Genomic DNA, 24446 nt, shown 5'->3' with positions numbered 1-24446 from the left:
GGCAATCCCATCAGAAAAAATAGCCGAACATCACTCTACGGAGCTAGCGCGCGACAAATTTTTCAGCGCAATCCTTGACAGTCCGACGAAAGGAGGTTGTAAACCCAGCCCCCACCTGCAACGCAGAAAGAGATAACACAGGTATAGCTTATCGCGTCCGACCTTCGCTGGGATCGCACTTTCCCTCTCCCAATTTCAGGAACTGTCACTTTTTCTACTATCACCCTGTGGGCTAGTTCGGAACCTCCCTTCGTCGGATTGAGAGCGATTGCGCTCAAAAAGTCGTCGTGCGTTATGGTTCGGTGCTACGAAAAGCACGATGTTCGGCTATTTTTTCTGGTGGGATAGCTCGTGAACATGACTGTCAATTATCATGAACTTGAGTGAATTCGGCACGCTCTTCATATTGGTGGGGTAAAAAAGTGACCGTTACTTGGCAAATTTCCGAGTTAAGTTCGCAAATATTTGCATAATTAAACTTAGGACACATGACATTCACATTGGAAGTTGGCAAAAACCTGGTAAGATGAAATGCTGTTGACTGCATGATTCTAGGCGCCGTAGTTTTTTTATTATAATTCAATGACACGTTTTCTGGGACACCCTGTATACCCCTGTCGACCATGTATAACCCTATAAGAACAACGAAAACGTGCTGAAGAAATGAAGAAGAAATGAAAACAATATAAGGAACAATCGGCGGTGTAGGACACATGGCGAGGGACGCACACGAAATAAGGTGCGTGTAGGAAGTATGTAGTTGGTTACTTGTCGAATATGCAACTGTGTTCGCTCGAGGAACGCTGTTTCTACCAGCCTTTGTGTGTTGATATGAAATATAGCTGTCCACTCTTCTTGAATAAAACGTATACTAACAAAAGACAAAGAAGAGACAATATACAGCGAACCTTACCCAGCCAGAGCATGACCTACTTCTTTCTTCCACCATAGGCTCCTCGAGTGCGGCTCCCTGTGTTTCACCCCTGTTGAGGAAACGTAAGATATCCAGAAGTGCACCCCTTTACACCCATCGCTGGGAAGAACGTGTCGTTCCACTTTTCTAAGGTGCCACGCTTAAGGCAAGATTAATACGCGTGCAACACGGGCTCGAAAAATGTCATTAAGTAGTCTTTCGTTCTTTCTATATTTATTTAGCCTCAAGTTTATATTTATTTAGCGCATAAGTTTTAGTATCATTTGTGCAGTGCCACGCGGACTGTTTCAATGGCATTTGCTATATAATGCTCAATCCATTCTCCACACCTCATTTGCTCATGAAGTGCCTACTCTCGGTTTTATCGTTTGCATAGGGTAACAATATTAACCGGATTTTTAAACCTATTGTCTACGTAGGTATCTTCCCAACAAAGAAACATTAAAGTTTTTAGTAATTTTCACTGCCAAAAGAAGCATGAGTTGGCAACCTATGTTGAAATCACCACGTTACTCAAAAAGATATTAGAACGCATCAAAATCGACGCTTCAAAATACGAGTACGAAAAAAGTGAAATTTCAACCTGTAAAGTATATTTAGTTTTTGAGAGTACTATCGCACATGTTAGTACTAGATAGACGCTAGGTCAAAAACAGCAACTATATCACGAAACTTTAGCATATTAACTCATGTCAAACCTAGCTGTTGACCGCGGAGGCAGACGAAAGCCCAATAATATTTCGAAGTGACTGGATGTTGGTACCCCGTCACCTAAAAAAAATAGCGTTTTCCCCGCCTCGAATGACAATGCCAGACAATGACAAAATAGGCATAGATTCAGGCGAGCTGGTGGATGAACTCCATACTGAAGAAGCCTGACCATTGGGCAAGCACGAAGCAGGGGCATCGTGTCGTGTCCTCCCTGTCTCTAAGCATAGCTCGGGCTTCTACAGTATGGAGTTTGTCCGTTAAGCTTGTTTCGGGCTAGCATCAAAGAACTAATTTTTTATATTCTTCAGCCTGAAACGTCTACAGTTCACAGCAGCTTTGGTGCAAGGAATCACGAAGAGAGAAACGTCGGTAATATTCGGGCAAGCAAATCTATCCTAATGAAATAAGGCAGAACATGATAATAATAATAATAATAATAATAATAATAATAATAATAATAATAATAATAATAATAATAATAATAATAATAATAATAGTAATAGAACAGCACCATTGTCGAAATATGTTGAAGCACGACGCAAGCGTCTGTGTCATTCTCCTTTTAAATCCATCGTTTCAATCCTCGCACGTCTATATGGCAGAGTAAGTTTTATCACTTTAACGGAACATAACTGCTTACCCGTGCATGTGTACAACGGCTAGCAGTGCTATCAGCGTGCCAAACAAGAACAGCTTCATATTGGAGAGGACTTTGGCAACGTTGCCAGCATGCATGTACATCAAACGTAGGGGTCTATACCTGAGCTGTCCATATATATACCTCGCTTACAAACGCAAAGCTTCGACATTTCATTAAAAATGTACGGATAAGGTAATTAAGACATTGAATTTAACGTGATCGCATTTCCGGTATTGTATTGCCTTTCAAAGGTCATGCTTCACAATACCAATCACTCAACAGTCTCGGCTGTTCCGTAGATTCTGCATGTAAATAATTCCCTGGTATTGCCAAACGACGTCCGTAAATCAATTACAACAACAACAACAACGCTACTACGTTCATTAAGCATTACACGTTACTGATGGTATACCCTCATATTAATTGGCTTTTGTCCCCCGGAAGTTCTGAACAGTGTCGACAATGCTGCATCCATCATTGTTTGCATTGCCCGCAAATTAGTGCAAACAACAGCAATGCTGTTTGTACAACGCGAAATCTTCCACGTGAAAAGTTCGCCCACCTGGTATACCACGGAATCGTCAAACGATAGTTCCGTAAACAAGCCTCGGTCACTGCTTCCCATTTTCTTTCTTTCATTATTTGCTTTAACGCTTTTCCTTTTCTGTTTTCTCTGCAAAGCTACGAAAAGCGTGGCCACGTGGATACATAAAGCAAGCAGAATGGTTATACGGCTCAGAAACTTCTTTCGGTATGAAATCCCGGGCAAGTAGCTTTGAGTACCCCGTCGGGAGGTCCCTAGAACGTCGCACTGGGCCTGTTGGTATTCCATCGAGTACTGAAAGCGGAGACATACATGTCGTTTTATATTGTGTCGACCATTCAAAGTCCAGGTGGATCGCTCCCATCCTCGCTGGAATTAAGACGAAGGAACACGTGACACACAGCTTGGTAAAATGAAAAGAATGACCGGGTATCTCTAGGTGAGTATAGAGGCATCAAGAAATAGACCCGTAGGTCCCTGTCCTATCTCCATGTGAAGCACAGTGGTACATGTTGACTTCACACAGAGCTTACATAAATGAGGAAGGGTTCTGTGTTAGACACACACACACAAAATGTGTTGATTAAAGAAAATGGTCCATGTAAACCGGTGCATTCTATGCCCTACGTAAGGTCATGTAGACGAAAGAAAGCCTACTCGATTCCTCCTGTACTGCATCGGCCAGACGGGCATATAGGTGGTAGTGACGACATAGGTTGTGATGGTCGAGATTCAAACCGAGGTGCCCAATCCTCGTCAAAAATCCAGTGACGACCAGTCAACGACCAATGACAGGAAAGAAACATAATTAATCGGGGTCGATTACTTTGACGAGAATAGTGCCCCTGGTCGCCGGATGAAACACATTCATCCTGGCCACTAAGCCATTGGAGGGAGCTAGTTTCAAGAGTAAGCACAAAAGCAGCATTTATTTGACATTAACAGTCCGGTCATATTTTAGCGTTTGACTGCGATTTTCGAAGTGCGTGAGCCCGCATCTCATCTACGCCCGTGATCTAACGCACCTTTATGAACGGCAACACAAGGAGTCATTTCTGTTCAACGTGTTGCGTTAACACCAATGGAACGCCCCCGAACCACCCTTGCAATTTTTTCGTGCACTCTAAGAAAAAAATGTTTGAAGAGGTGCAGTGTTAAAACAGAACTTCACCACATAGCACGCTCATAGCCAAACATCATTCCGAATGATAATTCATTTTGTGTATCAATTTGTTGAAAATGGGAGGACGCGCCTATCTCGGACACATTATGCATGTCCCAGATAACTTCTATAGTTACCACTTAGGTCAACATAACCTCTGATAAAGGATGTCAAAGGGTGATAAAAGGAATTATCATATATCCAAATCACTACAAAAAGGCGTATGCCCCCCTCGCCCACCAAACCAGAAGAACCCTATACATGCCGTTTTCATAGCTTCCGGTTTGATGCAAAAACGACATCCGGTTTGACAGCAGACACGCTCTGCGCCAACGACTGTGCCCATTGATACAGTTATCGCTTTTGATTTGAGGAGAGAGTGCATCGTATACGCCTTTTTGTGGCAATTCAAGTTGGCAAAAAAAGGCGTACGCTTCCCGTTTTCAACAAATCAGGAACGTGAAAGATATAATTCTTCATGGCGGCTGATTCCGAGCGTCCTTAGTCGCGGAAGGACCGGAAGTCTTCGTGGCACCGCAAGTTTTCGCTGAGGCTTGTTTGTGTTTACTCGAGAATGTCATGTATATCATTCGTAGGTAGCAGGTAGAACTTTGCAGCCTTTTAGGCACAACATATTATGTGACAACTATTGCCTCCTAAAAGGTGTAACTACAAGTGCAAGGTAGCCAAAGCGGAGTTTGATCATATGCTTCAACTCGGCATCATCCGCCCTTCCTCGAGTACATGGGCGTCGCCGCTCCACATGGTGCCGAACAAGACAGGCGACTATGTGGAGACTATCGTGCTATCTAATATCACGTGGACACTATCGTGCTCTCAACCATGCCACAGTCCCCGATAGATATCCCATTCCTCATATCTTGCACTTTGCAGCTAACATGGAAGGTGCCTCCACCTCTTCTAAGATCGATTTGGTACGGACTTATCATCAGATCCCGATGGCGGAAGAGGTCATCCCTAAAACAGCTGTAACAACACCATTCGGTTTGTTTGAGTTCTTGAGAATGCCATTCGGCCAACGTAATTCGGCACAGACCTTCCAAAGATACATCGATAACATCATTCGAGGCCTTCCCTTCGTCTACGCCTACATCGATGATCTCCTAGTGGCGAGCTCTTCACCTGAGGAGCACGAGCAACACATTCACGCCGTCTTCACCCGTCTCTGAGAGAACGGCATTGTTATTAACGCTTCCAAGAGCGAATTCGGCGTCCTAGAACTAGACTTCCCCGGCCATCAGATCAGCAGCCAAGGCATACTGCCTTTACCATCTAAAGTTACTGCCATACGGAAGTTTCCAAGCCTCTTCTATCACCAAGCTCCGACAATTCCTCGGACTGGTAAATTTCTATCGCCGTTTCGTTCCATCGTGTGCCGCTATGCTTCACCCTTTGGAAGACCTGCTCTCCACTTCTAAACGCTCTTCCGCAACGTTTCAGTGGACTCCCGACGCCTCAGAAGCCTTCCAGTCCATCAAAGAAGCTATTGCCTCCGCAACGCTATTGATCCACCCGCGGTACGATGCACCCACATGCATCATGGTGGATGCTTCCAGCGTTGCAGTCGGCGCGGTACACAGTAAATCATTTTACACCTTTATTTGCTCAAACAAGGTGTATTCTTATAAAAACACCCTTTTTTATTCCACAAAGAGTGCAAAAAGTGCATTACTAAAGGTGTAATATCGACATACACCACGTCTTATCCAATGTGGATCATTAAGGGTGTAAAGTGGGGTGTTGAAACAGGTGTTTTCCGTCGAATACACCTTTTTTACACCCATTTGAATTGGGACTATGGTGTTAAAAATGGTGTTTTATTTCGTGAGAGAAAAAATATGCTGGTTTCACAGCTCCGCTCAGCAAGTAATCACATTATAGACGATAACCTGAGTTAAAAACACAGTATTTGACAGGGAGGGATGTTAGAAATTTAGCTTATATCTTTGACTCGTTGCAAGCGTGGGTGCTAATTGCAAAAACAGATTCCCGCCACCGTTACAAACGTTTCCCGCCCCACACCACATGTAACGAACGTGCCCCCAACAAATTTTATTTCAGTATATGATACATCCGACACGCCAATATAGGCTACTGAGGGTGCCCCAGGTCTCTTTATGCCTCTGCACTCACGTTGGTCCCACAGTGTTAACAAGCTAACGAGGCGCGCCTGCTACGCATTGCACTCCGGTTTAGGTTCTACGATGGAACCACGGCTGGAAGTCTACCGCGTTCGCGGTGCTGCATGCCATAGAAGCAAGAACGTCGAACTGTATGTCTCGGCCAGTGGTGTCGGTATACTGCCGCGGAAGCTCCTATTACACTATTTGCGATGGAATATTCGCTAGCAAATAATTCCATTATAAAAGGTGTTTTCAATAGAATACTCCAATTTTAAGGGTGTTTTTGTTTCTAAACACCCATTATAACAGTGTTTCATTAGGAATACACTTAACTAAAGGGTGCATTAGAAAACACCCATCATTTGAGTGTAAAGGCAACACCAAAAAGGTGTGCGCCATGGGACAAGCCATTTGCACCAAAAAAAGTGTAAAAAAGTTTACTGTGTACTCCAACAGCAAGTTTCAGGGTCGTGGCGCCCACTCGCATTCTTCTCCGGAAAACTCAAGTCTCACGAAACTCGCTACAGCACATTCGGCCGGAAATTACTTGCCATCTATCTCGCAATCAAACATTTTCGAAATTTTCTTGAAGGCCGCCCATTTACATTCTTCACGGATCATAAGCCCCTGACGTACGCCTTGTCGTCCTCTGGTTCTGGGTACACACCCCGTGAAGTCCGGCATCTCTCCTTCATACCAGAGTTTACCACCGACATCCAACATATCAGCGCCGACGCCAACACGGTTGCCGACGCTCTCAGTCGCCTGAGGTCGCTCATGCAGGTCCAGCGCACTTGCGCTCATGAACCACTCTCGCTGGCTCAGGCCCAGCTCGTTGACACTGAGCTCGCCACCTTCCACGCTTCAAACTCAATCTCCTTGAAGATGGAGGACGTCCACCTCCCTGGTTCCACGACGGCTGTTGCCTGCGACACATCCCATGGCCGCCCACGTCCTTTAGTCCCCGTTCCTCTTCGACGTGCCGTCTTCGCCTCGTTTCACCGCCTTTCTCATCCAGGCATCCTCGCTACTCAGACTTGTCATTGTGACATTGTCACACTTGTAGATAGCTTTTAACTGCCATGCTCGCTTGCTATCGTCATCCCCCTCTCTCTCTCTTATCCTGGTCAATCAATCATCGCTCATCGCTCATACCTGTAGATAGGTTTTAACTACCACACTCTCTCTCACATCATCTTTCCCATAATCGTCTCCGACACACTCAGCATAGTTTTGGCGCTCTATGGCCTTTGTTGCCTTTGTGCCATTAAACACATAATCAATCAATCAATCGCTACTCAGCGGTTCATTACCCAGCGTTATGTCTGGCCCCACATGAAGAGCGACATCACACGCTGGGTACAGACCTGCCTATCCTGCCAGCGGAACAAGGTCCATCGCCACACACGCCTGGCTCGTTCTCCTTTCCCACTCCCGTCGAGCCGCTTCGACTACATACATATAGTCCTTGTTGGCCCACTGCCATTGACCAACAGTTTCCGTTACATTCTTACAATCGCCGAGCGATACGCGCGCTGGCCGGAAGCCCCATCACTGATGCTACCGCCCCCACCATCGCCCAAGCGCTCATCAGTGCGTGGATCTCACGATTCGGAGTACCCTCTGTCATCACCACTGACAGATGTCCTCAGTTCGAGTCAGCCCTTTTTACCAACCTCATGCGAAGCGTTCCCGCACAACTGCCTATCATCCCGCATCCAACGCACTCGTTGAGCGACTCCATCGGCTGCTGAAGGTTGCCCTCCGCGCCGCCGAGCACACCCCCGGCCAGAAGCTCGGCCCGTCGTCCTCCTGGGCATCCGAACATCTTTCAAGCCCACTGCAGACCTGGTGTATGGTGCCACCCTACACCTCCCCGCTGACCGTTTAGCTCTAGCTACCAACTAGAACGGTTGTTCTCCGTGTTTATTCTAGCTGAGCCAACAGTTTGCTTCCACGCTTCTCATTTTCCGTTTTCACTGTAAAATTACGAAGAGCGTTGCCAGGTGGACACATAAAGCAAGCAACATGCTTATACGGATCGGAAACTGCTTTCGGTATGCTATCCCAGGCAAGTACCGTTGAGTAACCCGTCGAGAGGAGGGAGGCCCCTAAACCGTCGCTCTGGGCCTGTTCGTGTTGGTATTCCATGGAGTACTAAGAGCGGAGACATTCATTACATCGTAATATTTTCCCGTCCAGTCAAAGTCAAGGTGGACCGCCCCCGACTTCGCTCAAAGACGAAGGAACATGTAAGACACGGCTTGGGAAAATGGAAAGAACGACATCTAAACTAGTTGAGTAGCTATCAAGAAATACGACTCTAAGGGTCCCCGTCCTACCTCCATGAGAAGCAAAGAGGTACATGTTGGCTTCACATAGAGTTTATCTCAAAGAAGAAGAGTGCATTCTGTACAATGCTACATAAGGTCATGAAGGCGAAAGAAAGTCTACTCGCTTCCTCCTGTACCCCATCGGTCAAACGGGCATATAAGTGGTGGTTCTCGAGATTCAAACCCAGGAACCCCATTCTCGTTAAAGTAGACGACCTCAATTACGTGATAAGAGTCAAAATACAGGCTAACTGGTGATACATGATGAAATTTGACTGAACGTCGAGACAAAAAAGAAACACAGACGATCACAAACACAATCTTTGTGTCTCGGCTGTCAATGGTCGTTACATGAAGAAAGGGGTGAAGAACATAGATGAATGTCATGCGCCCTTAAACGACCACTGGGGCGACCCCCCTTTTTAGTTTTTTTTTTCGTGAAGAGTGTTCTCAAAAGCATAAGATATGTTCCTCAGTGTAGAGAGGTCCGAACGATGCGCGAGTAGTATGAATACAAGTCCTATAGCCAAGAGCTTTATCTTATCCAACAGAAGCCAATTCTAATCCAATTCCAAGGCAAAATACAGTTCTAATCCAACATAATCCAATTCTGACCCAACAGAAGCCAATTCCGATTGGTCCACCATCGCTCGACCCCTTTATGCGAATGAGGCGGCTTGTCCCCGCCCCAAACGCTGATTGGTCCGCTCCGAACCTACTGATCGCCGATTGGTTGGCTATAGCTCCACACCTTGTGGTAATGAGCTGGCTTGGCTGCAGGCGCTTCACACTGATTGGTCTACTGCAAGCCTACTGGTCGTGACTCCAACCCTTTACGATAATTAGCTAGCTTCACTCCACCCCTTCACGTTGATTGGTCGGTTATAAGCCCACTAATTGGTTGGCATGCTGATTGGTTAGTCATAGCTCTACCCCTTGAAACCTACAGATCGCCGATTGGTCGGCTCCATCTACTTCGCGCTGATTGGCTTTTTCTAAAAAGCTGATTGGCCTCCCTGGTGTTATCACACCATATCATCTCATCCTGGCTACAGTCGTGACGCAGCCCACATACGTGACGCGAACAATGACAAGCCGGTTTTCGTCACCACCACCCCGCTGGCGTCTTCTGTCTTAGACAGACAAGAGAAGTACATTTCAGCATTTATTGAGTTCATGTTTGAGAAAAATCGTCGCAATCTTGGAGAGATTGATCCTTTAATGCTGGGTGTGGTTCCTCGAATCTGTCGCATGATGTAGACGGCTCCGGGACAGCGGCTAAGAAAAATTTTGTCCTTCGTGAGTTGACACTTCCACATGCACTAGATATCTTCGTAGCTGTTGGTCACATCCAGCGATTGAAGGCATGTGCGCAGCGATACAGTAGCGTTTATCCAGGTTAATGCCAAACTGCATAGGTACCCCATACCACTCTCTGATGGCCAAAATATCGCCTGGGATATTTGCTCTCACGAAATCCCGGTATTTCCCGAATAAATCCAGGAACTTCGGAACGTCAAAAATTGGCCGGGATCCCGGGATTTCGGGATATCACAATTGACAACCCTGCTCATACATCAGTGTTACAAAGATCCTAAATAAACAGCAAGGATTCGCAAGCGATGCTATTAACGTCCCTGTAAATACCTGTTGTGCAGCCGCGGCAACATTCACGCTATGTATAGATGCATTGTGCTGCAAACCGCATTTAAGCAGAAACATCCAGACACTTGTTACTCGTATATTACGACGATGGTACAACACTTCCTACGATGGTTTCACCATGCGCCACTGTTTTTTCTGGGTTTCCCCATCACTCGATTGTCATTGTCATGCTTCCCAGTACTGTTGACAATTGTCATTACTAAAATTTGCAGAGTTGCTACAGACTACAGAGTTGCTACACGACCATGCGTATCTAATTAAATTCGTGTTTTGCAGTCAACTGTGGTACGCCACAAAGATAATAACTCCTCTGGCGAAGATCATTGCGAAGGTGAACACGTTAATCTTTAACTTTTTTTGGAAGGACAAGAAACACCTATTGTCCTGTCACGTGTTGAGGAGGCCAAAAGCAGAGGGTGGGCCGAGCCCTCCATGTGTGAAAACGCACAGGTCGTTGTTTGCTCTGAGGAACACGTTAGGCATATTAAACCATGTCGATTCATCTGGCACCCTCTAGTCATGTACTGGCTGGGAGAAGGATCCAGGACACTTGTACCCAAGGGTCTTGGCAATATGTATCCTACAGCAGAAAATCCACTCGAGTTTTATAAAGAGACTACTTAGCAATATAAGTTTGTGCACGATCACTTTCCGGATATATATGCAGAGAAAGTCCAAGTATCCCGAATGCTCCGAAGGAGGGAGTACCAGTGCTACGTTCTCGCACACTGGTAGAAGGGACACGGTTGCAGTGCCGCAGGAGGTGCGGGTTTTCACAGGAAAGCCTGCTGGGGTATACTTCCAACAAAAGATTGGCTGATCAAATGGGGAACTACAAGAAATTTTACTTGCCCTAACCATGGTGCAAATGGAACAAATACATATGTTCTACATGAATGTGTTGTAGTGTCGACATTGTCTTTAGTGTGCCGCCGCTGTAAGGCGTAACGTTGATATGCGTGAAGTATGGGCGCGTTGCTCTGAGGAACCTCGTTTTTTAACAAAGTATTCAGGCTATGTAAATGTAGTATAAATTAATCACAACAAATTTTTCAGTCGAATTTTGCCTGATACGTGTACATACGAATTGTAGATTATACATATTTTTAGCAGTCTGACATACTTGTAACAATCGTTTGCACATAGAACATCTACTATGTTACAGTGTTAGTGAAAAGAAAAATGTAATATCGGCAGTTGCGTGTGTAATTAGATCATTATGTTCATAAAGTATTCTGAACAGCATAAAAATTACAAGTAGAAGCAACACGTTGAGCTGTTTAACAAAGTATTCATAATTTAAAGAAAAATTTCACTAACTTCAATCAATTCGCATGGCAAGTTGTAAGATGCACTGGCAGAATACCAGCTTATCAGCCTTTACGGAAGACTGTTCCACTTCTCCAGATATCGTAAAAAGAATGAGAATTTGAAAATCATCATTTTTGAAGAACTATATCTGCTTGCACTGTGTTGTGAGTAGGTGTATTCATCTACGGTTTCGTAATGTTTTTGTATTTGCATTTTGTAATAGTTGTGTGACTGATTGCTGTTTGTTATACCTCGAATAAATGAACGTGACAGTTTTGCATGTCGGTTTTCTTGCGGGTGTTCCACACCTGGCTGGCGTATTCCAATGACCGCAATACCACTACTTATAAGCTAGGGAGGCCATTAATTTTACGTTTCAAATATCTTCACGTGTACAACTGTGTATGTATGTCTATTACTTGCATGTGTGGACTGGAAGATGATGAAATAAGCCGTTACTTAATTTAAAAAAATGGGTTCCCGTCGAGGGGGATTCGCGGTACGTAGATCTATACCGTGGTATCTAATTGAGCCCTGTATCTAACGCGCCGTGGTGTCCAAACTACATTCTATCCCCACTACTAAAAGAAAAAATGGTCAAGCGATATGCTAAAAGGGGAAGTACACCCTGAACATGATGGGTATCGATCGAGTGCTTAACCTAGACAGTGTTTCGTAAACCCTGCTCTCCGGAGCAGTAATAGCGAAGAGGAATTGTCACGTAAGCGGATAGGAAATGGAGTAATATGGTCTTTAGGGCGTCTTCACTTTCGGAACCTCCCACGTTGCGTACGATACGGCAATTACCATACAATCTTAATTGCAGCTTAATGACTTCCCGCACAGTTTATCTGGCGAAATGCACTGAATGTAAAAGTTGTTACATCCACCAGACGCCTTCATTCGGCAGTATTGAGAAAGAGTTTCGTTATGTTTTCCCCTCCAGCATTCGTGTCGACGAAGCCTTCCCGTCCGAATGTGCTGTTGCACGAACCACAAGCGTCACAAAAATCAAGCTAATTCTAATTGATACCTATTTCAAAATGCACATTTTCAAACGCTGGGGCCACGTAGAACACGCGGAAGCAGGGTATCCAGGAATAGCGCTGCTACCCAGTTTGCAACACCTGGCCTTCTGCGACAAGTCATCGTGTAAACTGTTGAACCGCGTGCGGAAAACTTGCTATGTAAACCATATTCCTTGATTTTTCGTGTATAATTTCAGTGTAACTCAATTTCTCATATAGTTGTGTAATCATGTTAAGGTCAGCTTAACGTTAAATGTGGTGGCCCGTGGACAGCGATGATGCCGCGCCTCTGCTGCTGCGCGCCGCGGCAGCCAGTTCTACCGGTGCCGTCCTAGCGTGAGGCCACCGCCATCTGCCATAGAACTCTCATAATAACTAGGAACCAGGCCACTGAAGGGGGGCATCTCAACATGGGAGCCGCCATGATTGATACGGTAGGCCAAGCGCGTTACGAACAGTGTCTCATACGAGTTCCGTGCGCCGTTGTTTCATGTCGCAGAGCAAGGTTTAAACCGTACGATACTCGTTCTCTAAGGAATCCAAGCGCACAGGTGATTGCAGACAAAACAAACACACTTCGCGCACGGCATGGCGCACGGAGCCATGTGGAACCGGAAGCGACATGCATTGGATTGGATACCATTGCGCCAAACGGTCTTCACACGTGGTCTTCACACGTGGTCTTCACACGTGGAAAGGCTGTGGCAGAATCCGGCCGAATCCACAATATCGATCATGGCGTCCCCCGGGCTCGGACGTCTTTCCTCCGTACAACTCCCTGCTCTCCCCCTTCACTCTCTCTCCCAGCTTTTCTTCTAGCCTCTCTCCTTATGATTTCTATGCCATCTGCCCTCTGGGACATTCCATCATTGCCGGTCAGGACTCATGTGGAGGAGCACCATCTCCTCTACAGCCACACAAGTATTTCTAGGCGATTCAATAAGCTTTGCCGTGCCGCGTGCGTTTCGCTGAACAGTTTGAAAGAACACAAGAATGCTGGAGTGCATACACAGTTGCCATGGGGAATTGCTAACATTTATTTCTTCTTTGGCGTCTGGCACGTGGGCGTACGGGGAAAGTCCTTGGACAGAACGCATATACAGTTTGGACCACACTGGTTGTGATTCCAGCACTGTAAGAAAGAAACAGTGTCAAGCATAACATCCATGGGGTACATGAACTCAGCTGTGCACCATAATAACTAAAGTGCAAAGAATAAAAAACTTCCCGCCTATAAAAAAAAAGTCAATCTAATAATAATATGATACCCAACCTCTCCTACATGTATTAATCTACCAACTAGATAAGGTGTGTGGACGCAGAGGAGCCCCTGATTAGGATGGCACTGTCATCTCCTTTTCTGGGTAATTTGATTGTCTTCCTTTCAAGGGGAGTGCGTACGTAATGATAATAATGGGAACTTTATGATAACACTGTCGTAACTATACAGGGTGTTTCACGAAAATCCCCTTACTTAATAATTCGTGAACAGGTGGCCCCATCGAAGAAATTTCTTTTTGGTAAAGATCCTTGGGACATCGGTCATGAACTGAGTAGTGCGCGGCTCATTTGCATACGCTCACTAATTAAATAAACATGCTAACTTTTAACTTTTACTTTGCACGCTTACGGAACCTCTGCATTACGTATCGGGGCCTTCAGTGAAGAGTATTACAAGAAAGAAAACGCATCGACACTTGGTTATTTTTCCGAGTAATTAATTGGTCTCGGCTTACATATTTCTTGCGCGGAGCAGTGCACCAATGCGTTCTTTGGATCCGATATCTGGTTGTCAATTTCGTGTTCCTCCGCCTGGTTCGCGCACGGGGGCGACGGAAGATAAGCAACAGCCGCAAGAGGCGCTTTGGTATTTGTCCTCAACGCGACTGGTAAATAGCGCGGGCGGTACTGTCGTTCCGTAGGTGAGATAGGGTGCTCTTATCATGGATGATGAGGAATGCGCCACGAGCGCTGTGAAATAGTGGGGGGGGGGGGGGGAGGAATATGTTTATTAAGAAAAAAAAGAAAGGAAAGGTCAGCCAGGCAAAAAGCCGGCTTGCTATTCCGAGAAAAAAGGGGGAAGGGGAAAACGAAAAAGAAAAGGAAATAAAAAAGGGGGATCGAAACAGAGGAAAGAAAGAAAAAGCGTTTTTTTTTTTCTTGGAATACTTTTCACTGAAGGTCCCGATGCGCAAAAGAGAAGTTCCCTTAAGCGTGCGCAAGTTAGCCTGTTTATTTAATTAGTGAGCGTATGCAAATGAGCCGCGCACTACTCAGTTCATAGCCGATGTCCCCCAAGGATCTTTACCTAAAAGAAATTTCTTCGATGGCGTCACCTGTTCACGAATTATTCGGCCGGGGATTTTCGCGAAACACCCTGTATATACCCCTGTCGATGAACCCCTACAAGAACAACGAAAGCTTGGTGAAGAGAGAAATGAAAACAATAGAAGGAATAGGAACGTTGTACATAATAATCGCTGGCGTAGGACAAACGCTGAGGGATGTACAAGGAAAGAGGAAAGTCACCAAATGTCCTATTTGACATTCATCACACCATACTTCTCCGGTGCGTGTAGGAAGTAGTAGGATACTTGTCGAATATGCAACTTCGTTCGTTCAGGGACACTCCACCGGCCTTTATTTTGATGTGAAATATAGCTGTCCGTTCTTCTTGCGTAAAGCTTACATACACCAACGAAGGACAAATAAGAGACGACATACAATGAATCTTACCGCCACATTTCCGCATGGGTCGCTTCGTCTTCTTCTTCTTAGGGGGTGAGTGAGGTTAGCCAAAGTTCTTTCTTCCAACATAGGTTCCTCGACTGCGGCTCCCTGTGTAGCACCCCTGTGGGGATAAAGTAAGATCTCCAGAAATGTATCCCTTAACCCATCACTGAGAAGAACATGTCAGTCCACGTGGGCGCGAAAAATGTCATATTAAGCGCGTCAGTTCTAATGTCACTTGTGCAGTGCCACGCGGACTGTTTCAATTGCATTTGCCATGCACAACTCAGTTACTCGTGAAGTACCTATTCACGGTTTTATTGTTTGCGAAGAGTAACAATATTAGCTGGCTTTTTAAAGCTAGTCTACGCAAGTGCCTTCCGGCCCACCAAAGCAACATTCAAGTTAATAGGAATTTCCACTGTAAAAGAAGCACGAGTTGGCAACCTATGTTGAAATCACCACGTTACTCAAAAACATATCAGAACGCATCAAAATCAGCTTTTAATAATGTTACATTTCACAGTACTAAGTGAATTTTCAACCTGTATATTACGTTTACTTTTTGAGAGTACCGTCACACATGTTATGGCACTAGATAGACGCCAGGCCAAAAACAGAAAAGACTATATATCGAAACTTTATCATACTAAAAAATGGCATACCTACCTGTTGACCGCGGAGGCAAACAAAAGCCCAATAATCTATCGACTTTATTTGGTTCAGGTACCCCATCACATAGAAAATATTGTGTTTCCCTGCCTCCAATTTCCTAGCACTCAACGAAGTTTGCCAGACAATGACAAAGTAGTCATAGATTCAGACGAGCTGGTGGATGAACTCCACACTGAAGAAGCCTGACCATTGGGGAAGCACGAAGGAGAAACATCGTGCCGTGTCCTCTCTGTCTCTGACCATAGCTGGGGTAGTATAGCTTCTACAGTATTTCGTGCTATTATCAAACAACTAATTTGTGATATTCTTCGGCCTCAAACCTCTACATCTCACAGCGGATTCGATGCACGGTATCACCACGGCACAAGCGTCGGTAATATTCCGGAAAACAAATCAGTCTATGCCTAATGAAATAAGGCATAACACAATAATAATAATACTGATAATAATAACAACAACACTATCGAAATATGTTCAACAAGCACGATGCAATCGTCTCTGTAATTCTCCTTTTAAATCCATCCTTTCAATCCTCGCACGTCTATCCGACAGAGTAGGCATTATCACTTTTATGGAAAATAACTGCTTACCCGTATATGTGTACGACGGTTACCAGCGCTATCAGCGTGCCAATCATGAACAGCTTCATATTGGAGAGGGCTCTGCCAACTCTGCCAGCATGTCGAGAGGGTCTACCTGAGTTGCCCATATATATACCTCGCTTACAAACGCAAAGCTGCCCGCTTCGACATTTCATTAAAATGTACGGATAAGGTAATTAAGACATTGAATTTTAATTGATCGCATTTCCGGTATTGTATTGTTTTTCAAAGGCCATGCTTCACAATACCAATCTCGGTTTTTCGGTAGATAATTCCCTGGTATGGCCAAACGACGTCCGTAAGTCAATTACAACAACAACAACAACGCTACGACGTTCATTAAGCCTTACACGTTACTAAAGGTATACGCCCATATAAATTGGCTTTTGTCCTCGTAAGTTCTGAACAGTGTCGACAATGCTGCATCCATCAATGTTTGCATTGCCCGCAGATTAGTGCAAATAACAGCGCCCGTCTGGCCGATGAGGTACAGGAAGTATCGAGTAGGCTTTCTTTCATACAACGCGAAATCTTCCACGTGAAAAGTTCACCCACCTGGTATACCACGGAACCGTCAAACGATACTTCCGTAAACAAGCCTCGGTCACTGCTTCCCATTACCTTTCTTTGATTATTTGCTTTCACGCTTTTCCTTTTCTGTTTTCTCTGTAAAGTTACGAAAAGCGTGGCCACGTGGATACATAAAGCAAGCAGAATGGTTATACGGATCGGAAACTTCTTTCGGTATGAAATCCCGGGCAAGTATCTTTGAGTACCCAGTCGGGAGGTCCCTAGAACGTCGCACTGGACCTGTTGGTATTCCATCGAGTACTAAAAGCGGAGACATGCAGGTCGTTTTAATGTTGTCCCGATCATTCAAAGTCCAGATGGATCGCTCCCTTCCTTGCTGGAATTAAGACGAAGGAACACGTGACACACAGCTTGGTAAAATGTAAAAAAATGACCGGGTATCTCGACTAGGTGAGTATAGAGGCATCAAGAAATAGACTCGTAGGTCCACGTCCTATCTCCATGTGAAACACAGTAGTACACGTTGGCTTCACACTGAGCTTACATAAATGAGGAAGGGTTCTGTGTTAGACACACACAAAAAGTGTGTTGATGAATGAAAATGGTGCGTGTAAACCGATGTGTTCGATGCCCTATACGTAAGGTCATGTTGACGAAAGAAAGCCTACTCGATTCCTCCTGTACCTCATCGGCTGAGACGGCCATATGGGTTGTGGTGACGACATAGGTTGTCGTGGTCGAGATTCAAACTCAGGTGTCCTATCTTCGTCAAAGTCGTCGACTGTCGATTGCTTTGTGTGTCCCCTGTTATTGGTCGTTACGCGAAGAAGGCGTGAAGAACAGAGATGAATGTCGAGTCAATAGTCGAGCACTTGATCCTGCACTCCTCGTGCTTTATCTCCTACGGAGCTTGCAGGATAAAGAGCTCGACTATTGGTTGAGGGCGCGTGACATTCATTTAACTGTTCTTCACGCCTTGTTCACGTAACAAGCAATAACAGGCGAGACACCAAGTTTTTTTTTATTTATTAATTCCGTGTTAGCGCCGTGAAGCAACTGGGGCTATGAGCGGCGTACAGACGTTGGCAGATGGAGAGAGGACAGCAGGAAGGAGAGAAGACAGCGGGGTTCGTAGGCGTCCTGGGCCGACTTCGGGGGGAACTGTGCCGACATTCGTCTGGAAAGTCTTCAGAAAACCCAGGGAAAACCTCAGACAGCACAGCCGGTGACAGGATTCGAACCCGCGTCACCTCCTAGCCTCGGCGTAGAAAGCTATCCTCTTAACTTAATCGCTATGCCACGGGAGCTGGTGAGACAGAAAGTAATCAAGGTCAATTACTTTGACGAGAACAGGGCCCCTGGTCCCCAGATGAAAGACATTCATCCTGGCCACTAAGCCATTGGAGCTAGCTAGTTTCAAGAGTAAGCACAAAAGCAGCATTTATTTGACATTAACTTATAGTTCAGTCCGGTCATATTTTAGCCTTTGACTGCGATTCTCGAAGTGCGTGAGCCCGCGTCCCATCTACGCCCGTGATCTAACGAAGCTTTATGAACGGCAACACAAGGAGTCATTTCTGTTTTAACGTGTTACGTTAGCACCGATGGAACGCTCCCGAACCACGCTCTTAGAAATGAACTTCACTGCATAGCACGCTCCTAGTGAACCATCATTTGGAATGATATCGTTATCTGCCCCTATTTGTTGAAAACTGGAGGCGTATGCCTTTCTTTTTTTTTTGTGACAATTATGAACAGCAGGGCTGGACAGTAATAGTAATACTTTGTATTATAATACATTTGCTATAATACCTTGAGTATCTGTATCATGGAATATAATACTGACTCTAAAAATGTATGTGTAACTGTATTATAATACACAAAATTGAGGTATTACGTGTATTGTATTACTTGTGAAGTCGTAATACTTTTTGTGGAGCTTTTGGTCCTAACGAGAGCGTGACACGTGCGGATGATCGGTAATGTTCCTTCCAAGAAGCCCATCTCCCATTGGTGACAAACCAAAGCGCCTGGTATGCGGCCACACTGACCGTAGGTTCACAGCAAGGCCCCTTTCCCAGATTACACGGGACTGGATCAATGAGTTCAGAGTTGGGAACACTCGTTTCCGGGCGTTTGTTCGGGTCAATGACGACATCCCCTCATGTCAGTCATCACATGTGCAATGTCTTCCTAGAAGGATGCTTTACGTGCCCGGACAGAACTGTAGGTGTTTCTTAACATGGGCGGTCGCAGAATTTTGAACGGCCGGACCACATGAAGACCACATTGAAGACAAAATGTGTAAAGTATTCTATTCGAAAGTGATCAGCGCATCGAAGCAGTCAACCTCGTATTTGAAGGTTCATCTCAAGGTGAACCTCTGTTGTCTGTATTTGTGTTGTGTGAAGAAGTGAGGACATAACCAACAACACCCTAATAATGATGACGCGTCATTCTTGTGCACCTTAAACTGACCGCACATGTGAACGGGATCCGTAGAACATTCTTGAACGAGATCCGTTTCTTTCTTAACATTTTTTTTAATATTTCAGAGGGTCAGTCCTCCTGCACACCTAGAGTATGAAGAAAGCATGAAGGAGAATCCCTGACGAAGGCGGGCTCACAATGAATCCAGTGAACTGTATTACTAGTATTACCCAAGTAATACATAGATGTATTATTATTATTTATTATAATACCTTGACGCAAGAGTATTATGTATTTGTATTATAATACCCATTGCCGTCACGTATTATGTATTTGTATTATAATACAAAATATCAGTATTACTGCCCAGCCCCGATGAACAGCATAAGTGTCACAAAAAAGGTGTACCCCTCCCGTTTTCAACAAATCGGGGCAGACAACGATATCATTCGAGATGATGGTTGGCTAGGAGCGGGCTATGCGGTGAAGTTCATTTATAAGTGTGCACGCTTGCAATTTTTTCGTGCACTCTAAGAAAAAATGGTGTGAAAAGGTGCACTGTTAAAACAGAACTTCACCACATAGCACGCTCATAGCCAACCATCATTCCGAATGATATCATTCTGTGTATTGATTTGGTGAAAATGGGAGGAGGCGCCTATCTGGGACACATTATGCATGTCCCAGAGAGGCGCCTCCCCCCTGTTTTGAACAAATCAGGGCACAGAATGATGTCATTCGGAATGCTGGTTGGCTAGGAACGTGCTATGTGGTGAAGTTCTGTATAGACAGTGTGGTAACATCTATAGTTACCACTTAGGTCAACAAAACCTCTGATAAAGGATGTCAAAGGGTGATAAAAGGAATTATCATATATCCAAATCACTACAAAAAGGCGTGTGCCCCCCTCGCCCACCAAACCAGAAGAACCCTACACATGCCGTTTTCATAGCTTCCGGTTTGATGCCAAAACGACATCCGGTTTGACAGCAGACACGCTCTGCGCCAACGACTGTGCCGATTGATACAGTTATCGCTGGTGATTTCAGGAGAGAGAGCATCGTATACGCCTTTTTGTGGCAATTCAAGTTGGCAAAAAAAGGCGTACGCTTCCCGTTTTCAACAAATCAGGAACGTGAAAGATATAATTCTGCATGGCGGCTGATTCCGAGCGTCCTTAGTCGCGGATGGACCGGAAGTCTTCGTGGCACTGCAAGTTTTCGCTGAGGCTTGTTTGTGTTTACTCGAGAATGTCATGTATATCATTCGTAGGTAGCAGGTAGAACTTTGTATCCTTTTAGGCACAATATATTATGAGACAACTATTGCCTCCTAGAAGGTGTAACTGCTCTACCTTTTTCCTGAGATTGTGGAAGACCTGTAGAGGAGCTACGACGTTATACCTCACAGCGCAATAAGGCTGCTACGCCCTGTTGCATCTATACATGACATTCTCGGGTAAACATAAACAAGGCCGCGTCACAACTTTCGTTGCCTCGAAGACTTCCAATCCTTCAGCGACCAAGGGCGCTCGGAACCAGCCACCATGCAGAATTATAGCTTTCACTTTCCTGATTTGTTGAAAGTGGGAGACGTACGCCTCTTTGTGGCAATTTGAATTGTCATAAGAAGGCGTATACGGCCCTCTCTCTTTTCAAATCAGAAGCGATAACAGTATCAGTCGACATAGCGGTTGGCGCAAACCGTGTTAGCTGCGAAACCGGATGTCGTTTTGGCAACAAACAGGAAGAGGTGCGCAGAAGGGCAAGCTAAAGTTGAGACTCGGACTGGTCGATATATCTCCATGAAGCCGGTAAATACCATCATCGCTGGGTCGATTAACAAAAACAACCAACACAGTACATAGCGCCATTTGTATCGCAAACGCAGAGGCTCGTGAATTTTGTCTTGTTAGGCTCATTTCAGTTGCACGTCTGGCATCACTGAGCGACGTCAATCGCTGCTTAAAATGTGGCAATCGATCTTATCAGCACTTATATGCGCGCTCCAGACTTTCCCATTCTCCCAATCGAGTGTCCGAAGAAATCATGTGTCGGGCAGATGGTCGAATAATTCATCGTATAACAATACCATATGTTGGTTTCCCGGTAATAATTTATAAAAGGGCAAGGTGTTACTGAGAAGCTACAGAATAAAGAATAATCAATCTTTATGTGCACGACCAGAAGGTCAACAACAACTGAAGAGCAATCTTGCTCTTCACTGTGACACTTATGCTGTTCATAATTGTCACAGAAAAGGCGTACGCCTCCCGTTTTCAACAAATCAGAGCAGATAACGATATCATTCGAGATGGTGGTTGGCTAGGAGCGTGCTATGCTGTGAAGTTCATTTCTAAGAGTGATGAAAAACAAATTAAATTGCAGTTCACTTTCAGCCATATACTGCTTCTTAAATGTAGTTTAACGTGTTGTTCATCGACTATAGGAACTACATAGACTCTTGAGTCTGAATTCTTTTCATAAGGCTAAGAAACGATCAAAAACAAAACCGTGTTATTTTTAATGTCGGAGCTTTATGCTGTGATTTTTGCGCGCCCCGGGGCCGGTCAGTCAGGCTTTCGGCGGACGCCGGAGGCGCCAAGTTTAAAAAGAATCGAACGAATGTGATTGGTGGATTCGAATGATTCGACTCGCCGTTTTGAATACTTCGATTCGGATTCGCGAATCTCGAATCCCTTAGGATTCAAGAATCAAGTCTATCTCTAAATTTCAGTAACACGTAGAAGGAAGTTCATGCCAAGTCAACTTCAAGCATAACAACTCCCAAGAATATTATTAACCTAAGAGTACTAAACGTTTTACAATTGACAAGTACCAGCATAATTAAGGGCGGAATACACAAAATTTCAGTTAAGGAAGGTCACCAATACAATTACAATATTTATGATAACCCTTCTAAGCGCGCTGTGCGCAACTCCATTGGTCAATGTAATAGAGAGCTCAACTAGGCACCACCTTTCGAGTAACCGTTAGAATCGACCGTTCACGACCGTCTCCATTTTCATGCCCCTGTGCACGTGCAGCTTTATGCCTCCGCGTGGCGTGGTGGAAATTGAGTGCGGAGCCCCTGGGCGCGGCACCTCCAACAGCGTTCAGCCTGGCTGCTAAGTCTTCCCAGTCTCTGTCCCGATGTTGACAAGTATATGGCAGACGAAGATGCTCCTCGGAATATATTACGAATGTAGTTCCGTGTCGGGACCACAAGCTTTTTTTAAAGAAAAAAGAATAAAAGCAAAAATCAAAGGCTTTTACGTGAAAGAGGAGCTAATTAATAAGGAAATTAACCAGGAATGACCTTCGTATATTGCGTGAAACGTATAACAATTTAATTTTACCGCCCGTTTCTGGAAGGCGATCCGCCACCTTTACTAAGGACCTTCTGATCTAACCCGAGGCACAGTCTCGACGCCCGCACCGCATAGTGCGTGCCTGAAGGGGGGGGGGGGGCAGACCATCCCCCAGGCACGCACTATGTGGTGCGGGCGTAGAACCTAATCTGTAGAACCAAACCTAGACTAACATCACTTAAGTGTGGGGGAGATTTAGCCCAATTCAACGACCCTACCTCTTGCAAGATGGCAAGTTTCGACTCCGTTAGACTTAGCAGTCACGTGTTTCCCCTGCGCTAAAACTGAATCAGATGGGGTTGTTGAAATGCATATAAAAAAGCTATAGTCCACAGAATTTTATAATTCTTACATTTTTAGATTCAGTATTTGACCTTCTCCCACTTCTATACAATATTTGCCTTCCTAACTCCCTCACTAATTTTTGAAAAACGAGTGGTCCCGATACGGAACTACACCCTGAAATATGCATCGGGCCATTGCATGCATCGGGCCATAACCTCGTATTGCTGGGCACTGCGAGAACCACGCGACGATGGCATATTTGCTGCTTTCTAAAGAAGTCGAAAAACTGAAGAAGTGAAGTGAAGGAAACGCCGTTGACGCGCTCGAGCCCAGGCGTAGTCAGCTAATAGCACGTGCACGGCCGTAACGAGACCGACAGCTTAACGACATCGGCTGACGAAGAAATGCGATTGCGCCAAGGGAATATCGTCGTTACGTTTGTCCTATTCGGTGTCCTCCTGGAGCTCAATCTTGACCTGCACATAGCGATCGTTATAGCTATTTTTCAATATTTGCGCGCTCATTCCGTCACGCGCATTGGCCATCAACCAGGGAGCACGAGCGTTTAGCAAGCGTTACGGGATAGCGAAAAGTTCAAAATCAAGCCCCTGCTTCGCTTGCCGTGTTAGGGAGTTTTCTGGTACCATCGCCGCTTCGGCGCAGACGCCTTCTACTGACTCACTACCTACTTCTACCTTAAGGGGTACCCCGCCCGTTCTCGCCCACCTGACTGGACGAAGCCGGCGCAGCATGAAGTCGCGCACCATGTAATCACCCAGGGCCCGCCTGTTCATTTCCGCCCATGCAGACTCGCACCCGAGAAGTACAAGGTAGCCAAAGCGGAGTTTGATTATATGCTTCAACTCGGCATCATCTGCCCTTCCTCGAGTACATGGGCGTCGCCGCTCCACGTGGTGCTGAAGAAGACAGGCGACCATGTGGAGACTATCGTGCATTCAATCATGCCACAGTCCCCGATAGATATCCCATTCCTCACATCTAGGATTTTGCAGCTAACATACAAGGTGCCACCACCTCTTCTAAAATCAATTTGGTACTGGCCTATCATCAGATCCCGATGGCGGAAGAGGCCATCCCTAAAACAGCCATGACAACACCATTCGGTTTGTTTGAGTTCTTGAGAATGCCATTCGGACAACGTGATTCGACACATACCTTCCAAAGATACATCGATAACATCACTCGAGGCCTTCCCTTCGTCTACGCCTACATCGATGATCTCCTAGTGGCGAGCTCTTCACCTGAGGAGCACGAGCAACACCTTCACTCCGTCTTCACCCGTCTTTGAGAGAACGGCATTGTGATTAACGCTTCCAAGAGCGAATTCGGC

At 45.3% G+C, this 24446-nt stretch overlaps 1 long non-coding RNA gene across 1 annotated transcript; it reads right to left on the bottom strand.

The window, feature by feature from the left end:
• Window positions 1-13500: 13500 nt before the first annotated feature.
• Window positions 13501-16546, bottom strand: LOC135387549 (uncharacterized). The gene is made up of 3 exons (XR_010421186.1): window positions 16468-16546; window positions 15209-15323; window positions 13501-13604 (listed from the first exon to the last, which is right to left on the bottom strand). It is a non-coding gene; the product is annotated as an uncharacterized LOC135387549 (long non-coding RNA).
• Window positions 16547-24446: the final 7900 nt, after the last annotated feature.

The sequence above is a fragment of the Ornithodoros turicata genome, chromosome 3 (assembly GCF_037126465.1).
Source record: "Ornithodoros turicata isolate Travis chromosome 3, ASM3712646v1, whole genome shotgun sequence".
NCBI classification, from domain to species: domain Eukaryota; kingdom Metazoa; phylum Arthropoda; class Arachnida; order Ixodida; family Argasidae; genus Ornithodoros; species Ornithodoros turicata.
The sequence above is the reverse complement of the archived record's forward strand: the minus strand, read 5'-3'. Positions and strand labels throughout refer to the sequence as shown.